Source organism: Pelodiscus sinensis, chromosome 1 (genome assembly GCF_052426305.1).
Source record: "Pelodiscus sinensis isolate ZL-2025 chromosome 1, ASM5242630v1, whole genome shotgun sequence".
Taxonomy (NCBI): Eukaryota; Metazoa; Chordata; order Testudines; family Trionychidae; genus Pelodiscus; species Pelodiscus sinensis.
In genome coordinates this window covers 70,998,488-71,013,617 of record NC_143052.1, presented here as the reverse complement: position 1 = coordinate 71,013,617, position 15,130 = coordinate 70,998,488, and the positions used below count along the sequence as shown (strand labels likewise).

General features: G+C 43.1%; 1 long non-coding RNA gene across 1 annotated transcript in view; it reads right to left on the bottom strand.

The window, feature by feature from the left end:
- Window positions 1-15,130, bottom strand: part of LOC149525586 (uncharacterized) — a 229,487-nt gene that overhangs the window by 62,456 nt on the left and 151,901 nt on the right. The window lies entirely within an intron of this gene.

The window sequence follows — 15,130 nt, the reverse complement described above, 5'->3', positions numbered from 1 at the left end:
AGATTTGACAGCTTTCAGTGAGGAAAGGCACATCAGCTTTCACTGGTAATATCGCAAGCATCAGTGTCTCATTATATCCAATTGGCATCATTTTGTAGGGTAGTACTGCAGGGAAGCCAAGGATAGTAAGCAAAAGAAATACTGTGACATTATAGCTTCTATAGAAGCTATATCTGCTGCACATCCCAGACTCACACAATATTACTCCTAGCCATAAAAACAACCTCCCCTATCAAACAGATCCTTCCTATCCCCTCCACCCATATCACCTCCCCCTTTTTATACGACTCGTTAATCATAAATGCATAAAAGGAAATGGATTGAAAATATAAACTATATGATTAATGGCAGGCACCTCAATCATTGACCTACATTGCAAAGAACTATTTCTTATGTATATAAGTAGGTTATAAAATTTTACTAACCTCCTACGTTGCCTAAAATCTCTGCAATAAGTTACAAGGAAAGGTAGTGAATACTCATAAAACTATGGGTCTAAGAAAGCAAATGTAAGTGTCTCCCCTCTCTCTCACTGAATAGCAAAAACAGTTTATCAGTTGGAAACTTACTTTTTTTTCTTACAACTTTATGGGGGAAATTATAAAGGCATTTGGTTGGATTGCTAGTATTCCTGAAAACACTCCATGTGATACCTCTATCATTCACAGCAGGAAGGAACTAGGCCACAGTTGAATAAAATTATGAAACTTTTAGCATACACATTTCAATTCAAATTCTACCCAATTTGTATAAGTGCATTATAAAATATGGTCTCAGGTGCACAAAATGCTTCTTTCACAGTGGGTTACATTAATATTTACAATTAAAACAACTGGTAAACAAAACATAGGTTTTCAGTCTAACCTTTGAAAGTACTGCTTTGTAGCCTTTGATACTTCAGTTGTAATGATAACACAGTAAATAAGAGAACAGTGCTATAACTACTGTAGATACACAGACGTATTGTCCTATCTTCCAACAGTCAGCAATGTGAATGATAAGACTGAGAAAACCACAAATCTTAGAGTTTCTAGCACCATGTCAGGAGTGGGATAACAATTTAATATGACAAGAGACACATCACACAGTTGTATATGCTCTTACACACCCACCACTCCAATGGCATGTCTATATTAAATTATAAGCCATTCTACTTAAAGCACAGGTTTGATTTCGAAGTTACCAAGAGTCCTAGAGAAGAGGCCCAGGTATACTGCTCACAAACAGACCACAGACTGAATTTTGACTCAGTCTGTTATTTCTTGCATACTCCAGGGGAAAGTAATTTGCAATGGCCTTTTACCCAGTGCAAAGTACTTCCTGCTCTGTGCTGTCCTGTTCATTTCAAGAGGCAAGAAGGGAAGAGAAGCCCAGAGACTGCTCTCCCCACTGAGCTATGATCCACAATTAGGTAACCCATGCAGGAATGTAACAAAATCACCTTCCATTCCCTGATTTGCTTCCCGAGCAGTAGAGCACAATCATGCCCTATTTCTGCAAGAGTGGGGGGTTCCTCTCTACATCAAATATAAAATTATATAAAATAAACAACCCCCCACACCACTGTATTGTTCCATTAGAAAAAAATAGAGCAGCCCCTTCAACAAACAGAAAGCACCATATCTGAGGTTTCTGTGAAACACCATCCTCCTATCAGGCCTAGGGTTGCCAGATGATTGAAACAAAAATACTGGACCCCCGCCCCCCTCCCAAAAAAAACCACCAGGAAAACACTGTTGAAGGGGAAAAAAAGAGGTGGGTGGGGGGAGACCAAAGTTGTTGAGCAAAAAAAAAATAAAAATAAAATAAAACAGCATGTCCCCTTTAAGAGTGAGTGCAGGGCTAGGAACAGGGGAGAAGTTGAGCACTAAGACCCTTGGTCAGCAGCCATTTTGTGCCAGCAGTCTTGTGGAATCAGGTAAGCAATGGGCCTGGGGGTGTTGGGAGCCCAGAGGGGCGGAAGCCAGGCACTGAGTGTTTGTAGGGTTGCCAAGTACCTGGCATTTTCACCTCCTTGCTGGGGGGGGAATCAGAAGATACTGGACATTTTAGGTGTCCGGTATTCTCTGAATTTTTTTACTGGAAAGGGGGCAAAAATACTGGACTGTCCAGGTGAATACTGGACACCTGGCAACCCTAGTCAGGCCCTCCAATAGGAAGCGAAAGGAGGCAACTGCCACAGGGCCAGGTGATACAAAAGGGCCCGGAGCTCCTGGCCTCCTCTGCTATTATGACAATGGCAGCAGCTGGAGCCACAGACCCTTTAAATCGGTGCCAGAGCACCGCATGGCATGCTCCGAGAAGCATTGAGGGATTCCTTGGAGAGGTGCGGCACAGTGCTGACAACTGCTTAGCCTCAGCCCCACCCACCCTCTCTCCCCAAGGCCCTGCCCTGCAACTGCTGCTGGGCCCAGCGAGGCTGTTGCCCCGGTGGCCTTCTGAAGCCATTCAGGAGAGATTCAAAACTATGGAAAATCCTGGATTACAATGGAGCAGAGAAGTAGGGTAATTTTTTAATAATTACCATCAGTTATTTTCCTTATACTTCCAAGACTTTACAAACACTGGACCTCTTGGCAGTCAGTACCATGCAGGCTATTTGTTTACTATAGGCCAGCAGCTATTTCTCAAAGATGAATGTGTTAACATAAGAGTCTGCCTTGGCTTATGCCATATCCTGTCCTAAGCTACTGGATCCTCACCTTTGGGAGTAATGTTAAAAGAAAATTCATCTTCCCCCCCAAAAAAACTGGAAGGCCACAAAAGGTATATGAACCCAAGAAGTGATTTTAATATTATGAATTGTTATTACGCAAAGACTGTGCATTTAATGCTATGTAAGCCTGATAGGCAAATGCTCTTCTGTCTCCCCCATCCCTCTTTGCTTTAAATCGCTGCAGCAAAATATGAAAAGGATCATTATTGAAGTATGCTTGAGAAAAACAAAACAGGATTAGAGGTGATGTTTGCACTAAGAGGCGTTCCCCAAGCTATAGGGGGAAAGCACTCTTACTTCTATGCTTCTATTTTTTCCCACAGCCCCAGAACACCTCATGGTCAAACGTCAATTCCAATCTTATCTTTCATTTCTAGTTGCTGTTTATTAGCCTTCTATTTGTTTTGATTTTGTTCGGCTGATACAACACAGCTTCTCTTTCTAGCTTTTGATTGCAACTTTTTCTCTATTGCCTGACACTCACTTTAGATTCCACTCTCAGATCTCTACTGCCCTTTCATTAGAATCAATAACATCATATTCGCTATGCACTGGTCAGATGGACACATTTTCCATTTTTTCTGTAGCCCAAGGAAATGTGTGTGGGTGCCTTATTATATATTCTCCTCTTCTCATAGCTCAGTCGAGTCACCACAGTATTTAATTTAGCCCATTGTATCTAATTTGCTCTGTTGATGAGATCATAAAAGATCCCTACCTTACTGTGACCTACTGGTTATGCTAACATAATGAAATAGCTGCCTCTAATTCAGGGAATACTGTATGCTAGCACTTGCATAACACTTCATGGCCCACATCTCAAAGGAAATATATTAAATACTTCTTCTTAAAGACTATACAATTTTTAGTGGGTCCAAGAGATATTTAATAGTCAAGAAGCTCAAATTCATCTCCTGGTGATATCCAGTACCAGACTCATCTAAATTAGAGAACATAAAAAAATGGAAATGTGAAATATTGTGCAAGCCTACCTGTAACGATTTGCTCAAATGGAACTGCTTCAGCTCTTGTGTTGAACTGTTATATCGATTAATGGCACACAAAGTAGAAGAGCATTTGCAATCAGATTTTATTGAAAATGTACTTGGCAAGATAACCTTATCCCCCCACTTGGCCCCTTTACACCACTGCAAAGAGAAGGGAGCAGCATAAAAAGGTACTACAGCTTAATTGCAGCTGAGATAAGAGTCCCTCAGTTCAAGGATTGTAGAAGATAACAATAAAGATGATGTCCCCTTTCATAAGCCTTCTTACAAGCTCCTGTGGAAGCTGTCCTGTGGTTATGGGGTGTCACAGGGATGGGGCTTCAGCATGCCCTGCTGCACAGATCCCAGGCACTGATGCAGCCCATAGGGTAGGTGAGGAAGATTGCTATAGTTTACATTGACTCCCCCCCCCCCCCCAGAAGTGAAAGTTACACCAGGGAACTCTCATATCTCCAGAGTGACCCAGGATCAGGAAGGCACAAATATTGTTTAAAGTCAACTCTTAGAGGAGCAGCGCAGAACTTTACCCACAGCATGCTGAGGGAGAAATCCATAGGGTTGCCAGATGGTTTCAAGAAAAAACAAACAAACCGAACAACAACAAACCACGCCAGGAAAAAGTTTGTTGAGCAAAAAAATATATATATCCCACCGTGGCTTTTTTAAAAACCCTGTGGAGAGGCTTTTTGGCCCTAACAGGGTGCTGGCGGCCACTCGTCATCTTGTCTCCCTGCGCCAGGCTGAACAGCTCCTCTGCGGTACCAAATAAGCATTAGAGTTGCCAGGCTGCCTCCGTATTGAGCCGGATAGCCCGGGATTTTAACCTCCTGGCTGGGGGGGAAAAAAAATCAGAAAATACAAGGCATTTTAGGTGTCTGGTATTTCTGATTTTTTTTAACTAGACAGGAGGTGAAAATACCAGACTGTCTGGTTCAATACCGGACACCTGTCAACCCTAGAAATCCATAGAGAATCACGGAATCAAGGAAAATTCCTCGTAGTATTCATAGATTAGCATATGTGACAGAAATCCTAAAAGGAAAGGCTCTAGATGAAGAGAAATTAATCTAGTATTTATAGTCAGATGGGTCAACAGAATTGCCAGGCCCCTGAGAAAGGTGACAGAAGGGTCAGCAGGGGAGTGGCTCTGCACTCTCAGAAAGGGTGGGGCAGGGAGCAGTCAGATGTTCAGACTACATTGTTCCCCCTCACTCCTAGCTAGGCATTAGTGCTGCCCAGAGGATGCTGCCCAGGGTTCCAATGGCAATTTGAAGTGCCCAGGGCTCCAGCCACCACTGCGGTAGAGGCAACTCTGGTACCTTTGAAAATCGCTGTGCTCTGGGGCTGTTGTCCCCTTGTCCCTTCCCTCCTGTTGACAGGCCTATTTATAGTTCTTCTCCAAAGGCTCTCAGACCCCAAGTAATTCAGAAAGGGATCATACACATGTCCATGGGAGACTTGCTTTGCTAATGACCCTTTAGGGATTTTTGTCTCTTGAGTTGATGTTCCAGGGAAAAGGGAATAGCTACTGCAGTCTTAGAATGTCCTCCACAGACGGACTCTTGGAACTGCCTTATCTTTGGTACAAAACACATGTTGAAGCAATTACAAGGCAGGGCTGGTGGAATACTGCAAAAACAGTGATGGGAAACATTTGTTCAGTTCAGCTGTTCAGTTTGACCCTGTTTATACCCTCGCTAATTTGTGACTACTAAACATTAACATGAAGTAGGTTTAAAAACTAGTCTCTAAGGGTGTGTCTAGACTACATGCCTCCTTCGACGGAGGCATGTAGATTAGCCAGATCGGAAGAGGGAAATGAAGCCGCGATTAAAATAATCGCGGCTTCATTTAAATTTAAATGTCTGCCCTGATCTGCCGATCAGCTGTTTGTCGGCAGATCGGGAGAGTCTGGACGCGATGCGCCGACAAAGAAGCCTTTCTTCATCGGCACAGGTAAACCTGGTTTCACGAGGCTTACCTGTGCCGATGAAGAAAGGCTTCTTTGTCGGCGCATCGCGTCCAGACTCCCCCGATCTGCCGACAAACAGCTGATCGGCAGATCGGGGCAGCCATTTAAATTTAAATGAAGCCGCGATTATTTTAATCGCGGCTTCATTTCCCTCTTCCGATCTGGCTAATCTACATGCCTCCATCGAAGGAGGCATGTAGTCTAGACACACCCTAAGGTGCTACAGGACTTTGCTGTTTTAAGTTTTTTCAGTTACAGACTAACACAGCTACCCCTGTACAACAACTGAATATTTGAAATTGTAATCTTTGTTTTTCTGCATTAAACTACAGAATGTTCCCCTCCAATTATTTATTGTGAGACAATACAAAGTATGTATAGAATGAAGTATACCGGCTCTTACTAGATAACTAAACCCTAGGGTTGCCAGCTGTCCGGTATTTACCCAGACAGTCTGATAATTTCTCCTCCTGCCCGGTAAAAAAATTCAGAGAATACCGGACACCTGAGATGTCGGTATTTTCTGAATTTTTCCCCAGCCAGGAAGCGAAAATGCTGGGCACCTGGCAATCCTACAAACACTCAGCACCCGGCCTCCCCCCAACCCTCGAGCTTCCCCATGGCTCCCAACACTCCCAGCCCCCTGACCCCAACCTCCATGCTTACCTGGTTCCACAAGGCTGCCAGCACAAAATAGCTGCTGACTAAGGGGAAGCACTGCTTTCCCTGGGTCTTAGTGCTCATCTGCTCCCCTGTTCCTATCCCCGCTCACTGTTAAAGGGGACATGCTGTTTTATTTTAATTGTTTTTTTTTTTTTTTTTTTTGCTTAAGTCTTGGAGTCTTCTTTTTTTTTTTAAACTCAGGAACTTTGGTGTCCCTCCCCCTTTTTTCTTTCAACAGAATTTTTTCCTGGTGTTTTTTTTTGGGGGGGGGGGGAGGAGTTCGGTATTTTTATCTCAAGCATCTGGCAATCCTACCAAACCCACAAACTGGAAAGAGAGAGTTTACTAGAAATGAAAAAAATCACACTAATCATCACTTTCCTTAGGCATCAAAGCTTTCAATGGTTTGCCTTTTCTCAGCATATGGTATAAGTGTAAGTCTAACTTGATGTTGTAACCACCTGTTGAAAAGCTTATCTGCATGATGCAGCAGTTCTGAGTCTCTTCTCCACAACATGAATCTTTTTTTCATTCAGAATAAAGGGAGTTTGGAGCTGCAAAGCACTCCAGGATCTGACATTAACTCTATGGCCATTTACTGAACAATACCTAGCATTTTCAAATTTAGTTGCTTAGAAGTCAGTACCTAAAAGGCTTGAGGAGCTGAGGGTACCTACCTGTGCTACTGAAGTCATTCATATAATGTGAGACTCATAAAAGCAATCTGTTCCATGTTCATGTTTTGCATGAGACTGAAACATATATCTTGTTAGCAGCCAAATATTCCCACAGCTGTACAGCTACTATATTCTCCAGAATAGTGATAGAAATGTAGCCGTGTTAGTCTGGTGTAACAAACAAAAAACAGGACTATGTAGCACTTTAAAGACTAACAAGATGGTTTATCTTGTTAGTCTTTAAAGTGCTACATAGTCCTGTTCTTTGTATATTCTCCAGGATATTAATCAAAACTCACAGGCTTGAACACAGCATGTACAGTACTCATTAAGGACTTTTATTTACCTGTCACTTGTGAATCTATGCTCATCTCCTAACAATTGAGTATAGAGTAAGGTAAGCATCAATGACTCCCCAGACATTCCAGGCAGAAAGCTGAAGTTATACAGCTTTACATAGGTATCTATGTAATCATTTCACCATTGTTATCTTACCCTTGAACTCACTCGGCTCTTCTTTCATATTGTTTGTCAGTTACTTGTTGCAACTTGTATCAGTTTAGACTATGTTTTTTTAGAGATGGGACAGTCATCATCTATGTGTTTATACAATAGGAATATCTACAAAAATGGACCTTATTCCTGATTGGGAACTGTTATGACACATGAAATATATGAAAGAAAGAAATAATAAAAATCCTAGCCACAATCAGTGTCATGAAACCTAGAAACACCACAGATATACTTTGATTTTTATTTTTTGGGGAATGGCGCTGCCAAACCTTCCATTTTCGTTGGGAGTCTCCCGAAGTGGGCTTAATGTCCCAGAGGCTACTGCAGCCAATAAGTGAGATTTTTGCTCACTAAAAGTCTGGCACTGCAGTCTCCCTGCCTGCCCTAGCCCTCTGCTGCAATCAGAAGCAGGTAGCATGTCCCTGTGGCTCCCAGGGACGGATCAGAAGTCTCTGTGCATTGCCTTCTTCCCCCCAGCACCAACTCTACAGCTCCCATTGGCTAGAAATGGTGAACTGCAGCCAATGGGAGCTGTGAGGATGGAGCCTTCAGGAGGGGGCTCCATGCATTGCCATGTGCCACCAACTAAGAGCCACCCAAGGTAAGCGCTGCCTGGTCAGAGCCAATACCCCTCATGCTCTTCCACATACCAACTCCCTGCCCCAGCCCAGAACCCCCTCCTGCATCCAAAGTATCTTCCAGAACCCATATCCACCTCCTGCATCCCAATCCCCTGGCCCAGACTGAGTCCAGAGGTCCCCTGCCCCAACCCCAAGTCCCTTAGCCCCAGCCCAGAGTTTGCACCCTCCACCTAGCTCTGCCTAGTGAAAGTGAGTGACGGTGGGGGAGAACGAGCAATGGAGGAAAGGAGATGAAGTAAGTGGGGCATGGCCTGAGGGTATGGAGGGAAGCAAAGGTATTTGGGTTTGCGTGGTTACGCTGTTGGCAACCCTTGGAGGGAATACTCCAATCAGACCAAATAGGTCCCAGTCAGGAATAAGGCCCATTTTCCTAGATATCCCCATTGTACCAACACAGAGCCACAAGTATGGGGGGGTGGAGAGGGGAGAAAGATTCCACTCGGTGCTCTACTACCCATTCCAAGCATATGAGAAATCTATTAGGAAGCTCTAATTCTGAAACTAGTCTGTGTGCCACAGAGCAAGCTGAGAAGCCTTTGCATTCAGGTAATAACCTCTAACTCTGGTTAGTAAATCTCAGGCTGTTTTGCATTGACACCATCTTATCTTATTTCTTTGCTTTTTCTGAGCTCACAACACTCAACTAACAGCATCATCACCTTTTGGCTGCTGGAATTAAATACACTAATAAAAGAGGCTTTGTCAGAGGGTCCCCTTGCTGCTAATGGCTCCTCCTCCCCTCACTCTGAGGATTAGTGCCCTTGTCTGGCAGTCTGTTCACCCATTGTTCCTCTTGTTCCTGGAGATGCAGCCTCCTGTTTGTGACTTGGCCTCCAGACAGGTGGTCAATGAGGTCCTCCCTTTCTGGGATATCAAAGTCTTTCAAGGTGACCTGCCCCAGGTAGTCTGCTCTCCACTGTCTGGTCCATGCCACTTCACCCATGGCTGGTAGGGAAGCCTGGTTTCTACTGTAGGTTCCAGCTCAAGTCCCTCTCATAAGTTGCCACAGTCTGCCCTATTCCATACCATGCTACGTTTCCCCTGAGCCTTTCCAGCTCTCCATATTCTCTGGCTTTGCCAGCCCAAACTCCCCCTTCCCAGGAAGTAACTGTAGGCAACCTCTCTGTTACCCCAAACACACTTGCCTCCCCCTAGGGAGTCAATGTAGACTTCCTCTATGCTCCCTTCTCCCTCCCCCATTTCTGAGCTTTATACAGACTCCTCCTGTCCTGTCCAGCTGAGGCATTATCTAATTAATCCCTATCCCCTGTCCCAACTCCTACTCCAGGTGCAATCTAGGGAGTTAAGTGGCCTATTTTACCATCTTGACCCCTTCAAACCTTGTGGGATTGGACATCTCATCACATGCCTACTGGGTCACCTCAAGGAATCCATCTGCTCTGCGAACTAAACAGATTTTACAGAGGGGCTGGTGCTTTGACATGTAAATAGCCACTTCTAATATATTATTTATGATATGTCATTTTTTAATTGTAGTCTCTAGGGCAGGAACTATGTATGTTGTATCTATATAAAGTTCCACTCTCAGACATGTTGAGTACTGTAAATAATAAGCAATGACAGTAAATAACATCTACATGGGCTCAATGGTTAAAGCTAGTCAGATCATTAATTGCACATGATTTATCAGACTAATTTTTTCATGTTGCTTCAAAAAATGTATTTGTGATTACATTTTACATTAATCTGTAAGTGCCTGAATAAAATTTAGTGATTAATTCATTTGATGATTTTCTCCTTTAATTGTTGAATAATGTATTGAATATGTATCACCGTGGTTTGACCAACTATATTCACCATTGCTGCAATTTCATGTAAAAAAAAATCCATCAAACCATTCTATCCCTTCCTCTTTTCCAATGTCCATCACTTAGGACAAAATCTGATGCGTTTTCTCTTCTATTACTAACATCTAGAATTATTCAGGAACCATAATTTCCCACTAATAGCACAGAAATTCAGATTTGTTGCATAAAGTGTCCCACCATTATTAAAAATATATAATCAATCAATCTACTGAAGGAGAAATGGGCAGACACTTGTCAGATTTAGGGATGCAAACTCAGCATGGGATCTGTGCATTCAAAATCCATTAGCTGCTCGCGAGCCTCAAGCTTTTGTTTGTGCATCATCCAAATGGAGGATTGAAAGTTTACCCCTCAGAGCGTACCTGGAAGCAGCTAAAAATGGTAAGTGCTCCAAATCCTTTTCACATAATCACAACCGTGACACCTCTGTCTCTGTCCTCTAGGAAAGGTTTTGAGGAACAAACCATGTAAGAAAAACTGAAACAGAATTGATTAGTCATTTGTACTATTGTTATCTCCTCCAGAATTGAATGTGAGACATATTAAATGGCAAATTTCTGTTCCACTAAATCCTGTTTTTTACGTCTCTTTTGCAATATTTTATCCTTTTTTGTGCGTGTCTTTATTATCTTCCTTTCCAACTGCAATTATCACTTCCCAATACTAATCCTCTCCCAAGCAACCTAGATTTTCACCCCTTTGTAATGAAACAGATTCCTAACCATTTCATCCACTAGCTGGCTTTTACCCTGTAATCCTTATTTCCTATCACCGTATACAACCTGGACCTTTCACCATCTAAATCAACCCATTGTCCACACTCTAATTACCTTGTCCTTTGTACTCACTGCCTCATCTTCTCTAGTATATAGGATTACCAGATTCTTTTCTATTCAATAATAATTGTTCTTTTCTTTTTTGCATTATCTGGATAAAATGTCATCTCTAATCTTCTTTTCTCTTTTGAAAACATACCTCAGGCCCCTTTTTGTATTTGATTAATTCATGTGTAGTGCCCCAAAGTTATAGAATGGTTTAAAGTCAGTGCTATGTAGTTGCTTTGGGTAATGCCAGCAAAGGAAATCAACAGTAATAGGAAATAAAAAATGTGTAAAATAATAATGCGAAGGACCATTCTGATCTTTCGGTTTTATAAACATATATATTGAATGTTGCAGGGCATATTGTCTCTTCTCTTACATTCTGGTTAGTGCACTGACATTCCATTGGCTGTGGCAGGTATGTGGTAATGGGGAAAAAAAACACTATCTTCCTAGAATGCAAAAACAGAGTGCAAGGCGGAGTATTTAATCTCTCACATGGTCAGATAAGTCTGTCAATTATTTTCATTTCCGTTTGAGGAACACACAATATTGTATCACTGTCAACCACTTTGTGAAACACCAGGCAACTAATTGTGCTGCAGCTATCTGACTGGAATCAGATTATAATGTATTAAAAAGAAGCTGCAGGTCATCCTCAGAGTCTACTTTTAAATCTCCAGTACTCTTATTTTTAAATAGAACCTCTGTCAGAGGAGAAGGAAGTGTAAATGGTTCCTAGAACAGTTAATCAGATGCTGAAGCATTTCTTTATTTATCTATAAGAAAGACTGCAGGTGGTTACGGATTTCTTTCAGAGATAAATAACTAAATCCACTTCAGGGGCACAACTGGTACTAAAAGCTGATTGAAACAGGTAGAGCTAAGGATTCCCCACCCTGGGTCATAGCAGCGGATGTCAAGATTGGGGGAGAAAGTGTGTCGGAGTAGGACCATCATATAATATATTCCCACAAACAGTCTGAGGAAATGGCTCAAAGAGAGTCATTTCTGATTGCACAAACTAGAGAGGCTCCAATGTTGCACTAATGCAGTGATAAGCAACCACAAACAGTGAGTGGGTGGCACAAGTGGTCCTCCTTCATTTCAGTGGACAGCAGCAGCCCATGGCTCACTGGGGTTCCACCTGCATCCCAGTGGCTGCCCTGTTCCCCCCGTCGTCATCCATGTGCCTCTCACGCACTGAGGGACTGGAGCCCTGCACTTACCTGCTCCTCCTTTCTCCCTCCCAGCACCTTTAGAGCATGCAAATCACCTGATTCATGCTCCATTCCTGCTCCTCCCCACACCCTCCCAGAACTGGAATGCCATGAATCAGCTGCCTACCACTTCTCCAATGTATGTGCCATGAACTGCAACAGTCTCTAGCAAGCCTCAGGATTGTGGAAGGCAGAAAGGTGGCATAAAGCCACCTCTGCCAAAGCACTCCTCAATGTACTGAGCTCAGGTCAGGCACACCTAAGCTTCAGTTTAACAGAAACTTCTCAAAGACTGTTTCACTGTAGGTGAATAGAATGACATTTCCTGGATTTCATAAAGGGAGTTGAGAGTGTTTATTCCCCAACTGTTTCCAGTCATGTACAGAAAATATAAATAGCTACTAGTTGCAGAAAGGGTTAGCTTGATTTTTTGAGATCTACCTAAACCAACTGGTAGAAAATTGATTTGTTAGTTTTAAAGTTATGAGTATTTAAGTTGTAGTGTCCCAGTATTTACTATATCAGAGGTCTCAAACCCTTGGCAGGTGGGCTATCCCCAGCCGGAGCTCTTGAACAATCCATCCTGAAAGTCCCAGCAGGCCAGAAGGCTTATCTGTTCTTAGCTCCCAAGGCCTGCCCCTTCCCACCATCGCTCTCACCTCCACCCCGAAAACACCCTATCCCTAAGGGCTGTAATTTCAGCATGCTCGGCAGGCTGAATTGCTCTGCTCTGCTTCCCCGGGGCTTCTGTCACCATGGGCAGTGTGGGGAGCCAACCACGGCTATCTCCCCACACCAGCTCCCCCTCCCAGTAATCCTTAAGCCACATCCCTTGGGGATGGGGTGCCATGGTGGGGAGAGGGCAGGGCAACGGTTGGAAGGGGCAGGGTTTAGGATACAGGAATGGTCAGTCCCCATTCCCCTCCCCCAGGCCTACAAGCACAATTGCTCTGGCTAGGGATGGCCCACATACTGGGAGTCTGAGATCCCTGTACTGTACTATATGCTGTATTAGCTGAGAACATTCATAATGATGCAAAGTCCATACTGAAAGCATAAGCACAAATTGAAAATGCTTAATTTCTCAGCCTCAATGTTGTGTTAACATTAACTTTTTAAATAGACTTACAACAAAGCATAAAACTAAGAATAACCAAGACAATCAGGATAACACAGATTAATGAGATTGATTCGCCAAACTACATGCCTTTGCGTAATCTTGAAATGAGGATTTTCTCAGAAATTTAAAGATTACAACCAGATGTCTGGAGGGCAGGCAGCAAGGACTGCACGGAGTGGGATTGTGAGAGTTTTTATCAGAGTATCTTTAATATGCAGAATTGCTGGGACTGTGTAATTAAGGACACTAATACAGCTCTCTCAAATAAATTACGTTAATTACCTCATCATTTGTAAATTATACAAATATCTAATGAAAAAGCCACGAAAGAGATTTAACAATTACATGCCACACCTTTGCCATAATTAATACAGTATTTTAAATTCATGCAATATTTAATTAAAATAGCTTATTTTGGGGAAGCATAAAATGCAGCCTTATTATGTATTTATATTGACAAGTAAAGATATAATTGACATTACATACAGTACTCAGGCTGAGAATCCACCGAAGTTATTTTGGTCTTAATATTAACTTAAATTGAAATGTTTGTTCAAACATATGAAAATGGTAACTTTCAAAAGTGAGAAAATGTATTTTGTTTTTCCATAACTAGGAGATTTTTAAATTTGTGTTTCCCACATTTCTACCCCACATTAGAAGTCTTATGAGGTTTTAAATAATAGATTCAGAGGCTTTGGCTTATGGGACCAAATTTTACCTTCTGAAGTAAATTTTTCAGAAGTATCTGAGGTTATGTCTACACTACAGCACTAATTCGAACTAAGCTAATTCGAATTAGTGCATCTAGACCTAAAAACTAGTTCGAATTAGCATTTTGCTAATTCAAACTAGCATGTCCACATTGAGTGGACCCTGAACCGAGATTAAGGATGGCCGGAAGCAGTGCCGGCAGGACACCAGGTTAGGACTTAGAGCGTGGAGCTGCTGTCTCAGGCTAGCCGAGGGCTGTGCTTAAAGGGACCTGACCCCCACCCCGGACAGACAGTTCTCAGGGGTTCCCCTCTTGCAAAGCAGTCCTGGCTTGGAGTGCCCTGAGTGCCCACACTTGGCACATCACAGCACTTGGCCATCAGCCCGGCTGCACTTGCACAGGCTGCCATCCGGAGGGGGGGTCAATCAAAGGGCTTCAGGAGAGCTTCCACCCCGAGAAGCCAACAGAGCCACCCCAGTCCTCCCCATCAGGGGCTCGTACCCCATTCCTCCTTCACCTCCTTACATTTACCCCTCCCTAGCCCCCCTTCCTGATGTACAAAATAAAGGACACATGTGTTCAAAAATAGAAACTCTCTTTATTTAACAAAACTCGGGGAAACTGGGAAAAGGAGGTGGGAGAGGGGAGGGCAACTAAAATGATCAGGGGTTTGGAGCAGGTCCCAGATGAAGAGAGGCTAAAGAGACTGGGACTTTTCAGGTTAGAAAAGAGGAGACTGAGGGGAGATATGATAGAGGTCTATAAAAGCATGAGTGGTGTGGAGAGGGTACATAAAGAAAAGTTCTTCATTAGTTCCCATAATAGAAGGACTAGAGGACACTAAATGAAATGAATGGGTAGCAAGCTTCAAACTAATAACAGAAAGTTCTTCTTCACAAAGCAAATAGTCAACCTGTGGAACTCCTTGCTGCAGGAGGCTGTGAAGTCTAGAACTAGAACAGAGTTTAAAGAGAAGTGATATAAAGTCATGGAGGTTGGGTTCATAGAGTGGTATTAGACAGGGGGTAAAAATGGTGTCCCTGGCCTCTGTTTGTGGAAGGCTGGAGATGGATGGCACGAGACAAATGGCTTGGTCGTTGTTTCGGTCCATTCCCTCCAGGGTCCCTAGTGTTGGCCACTGTCGGCAGACAGGCTACTGGGCTAGATGGACCTTTGGTCTGACCCAGTACGGCCATTGTAAGCTCAGGGTCGGGGGTCTCAGTGGACCATCTTGAT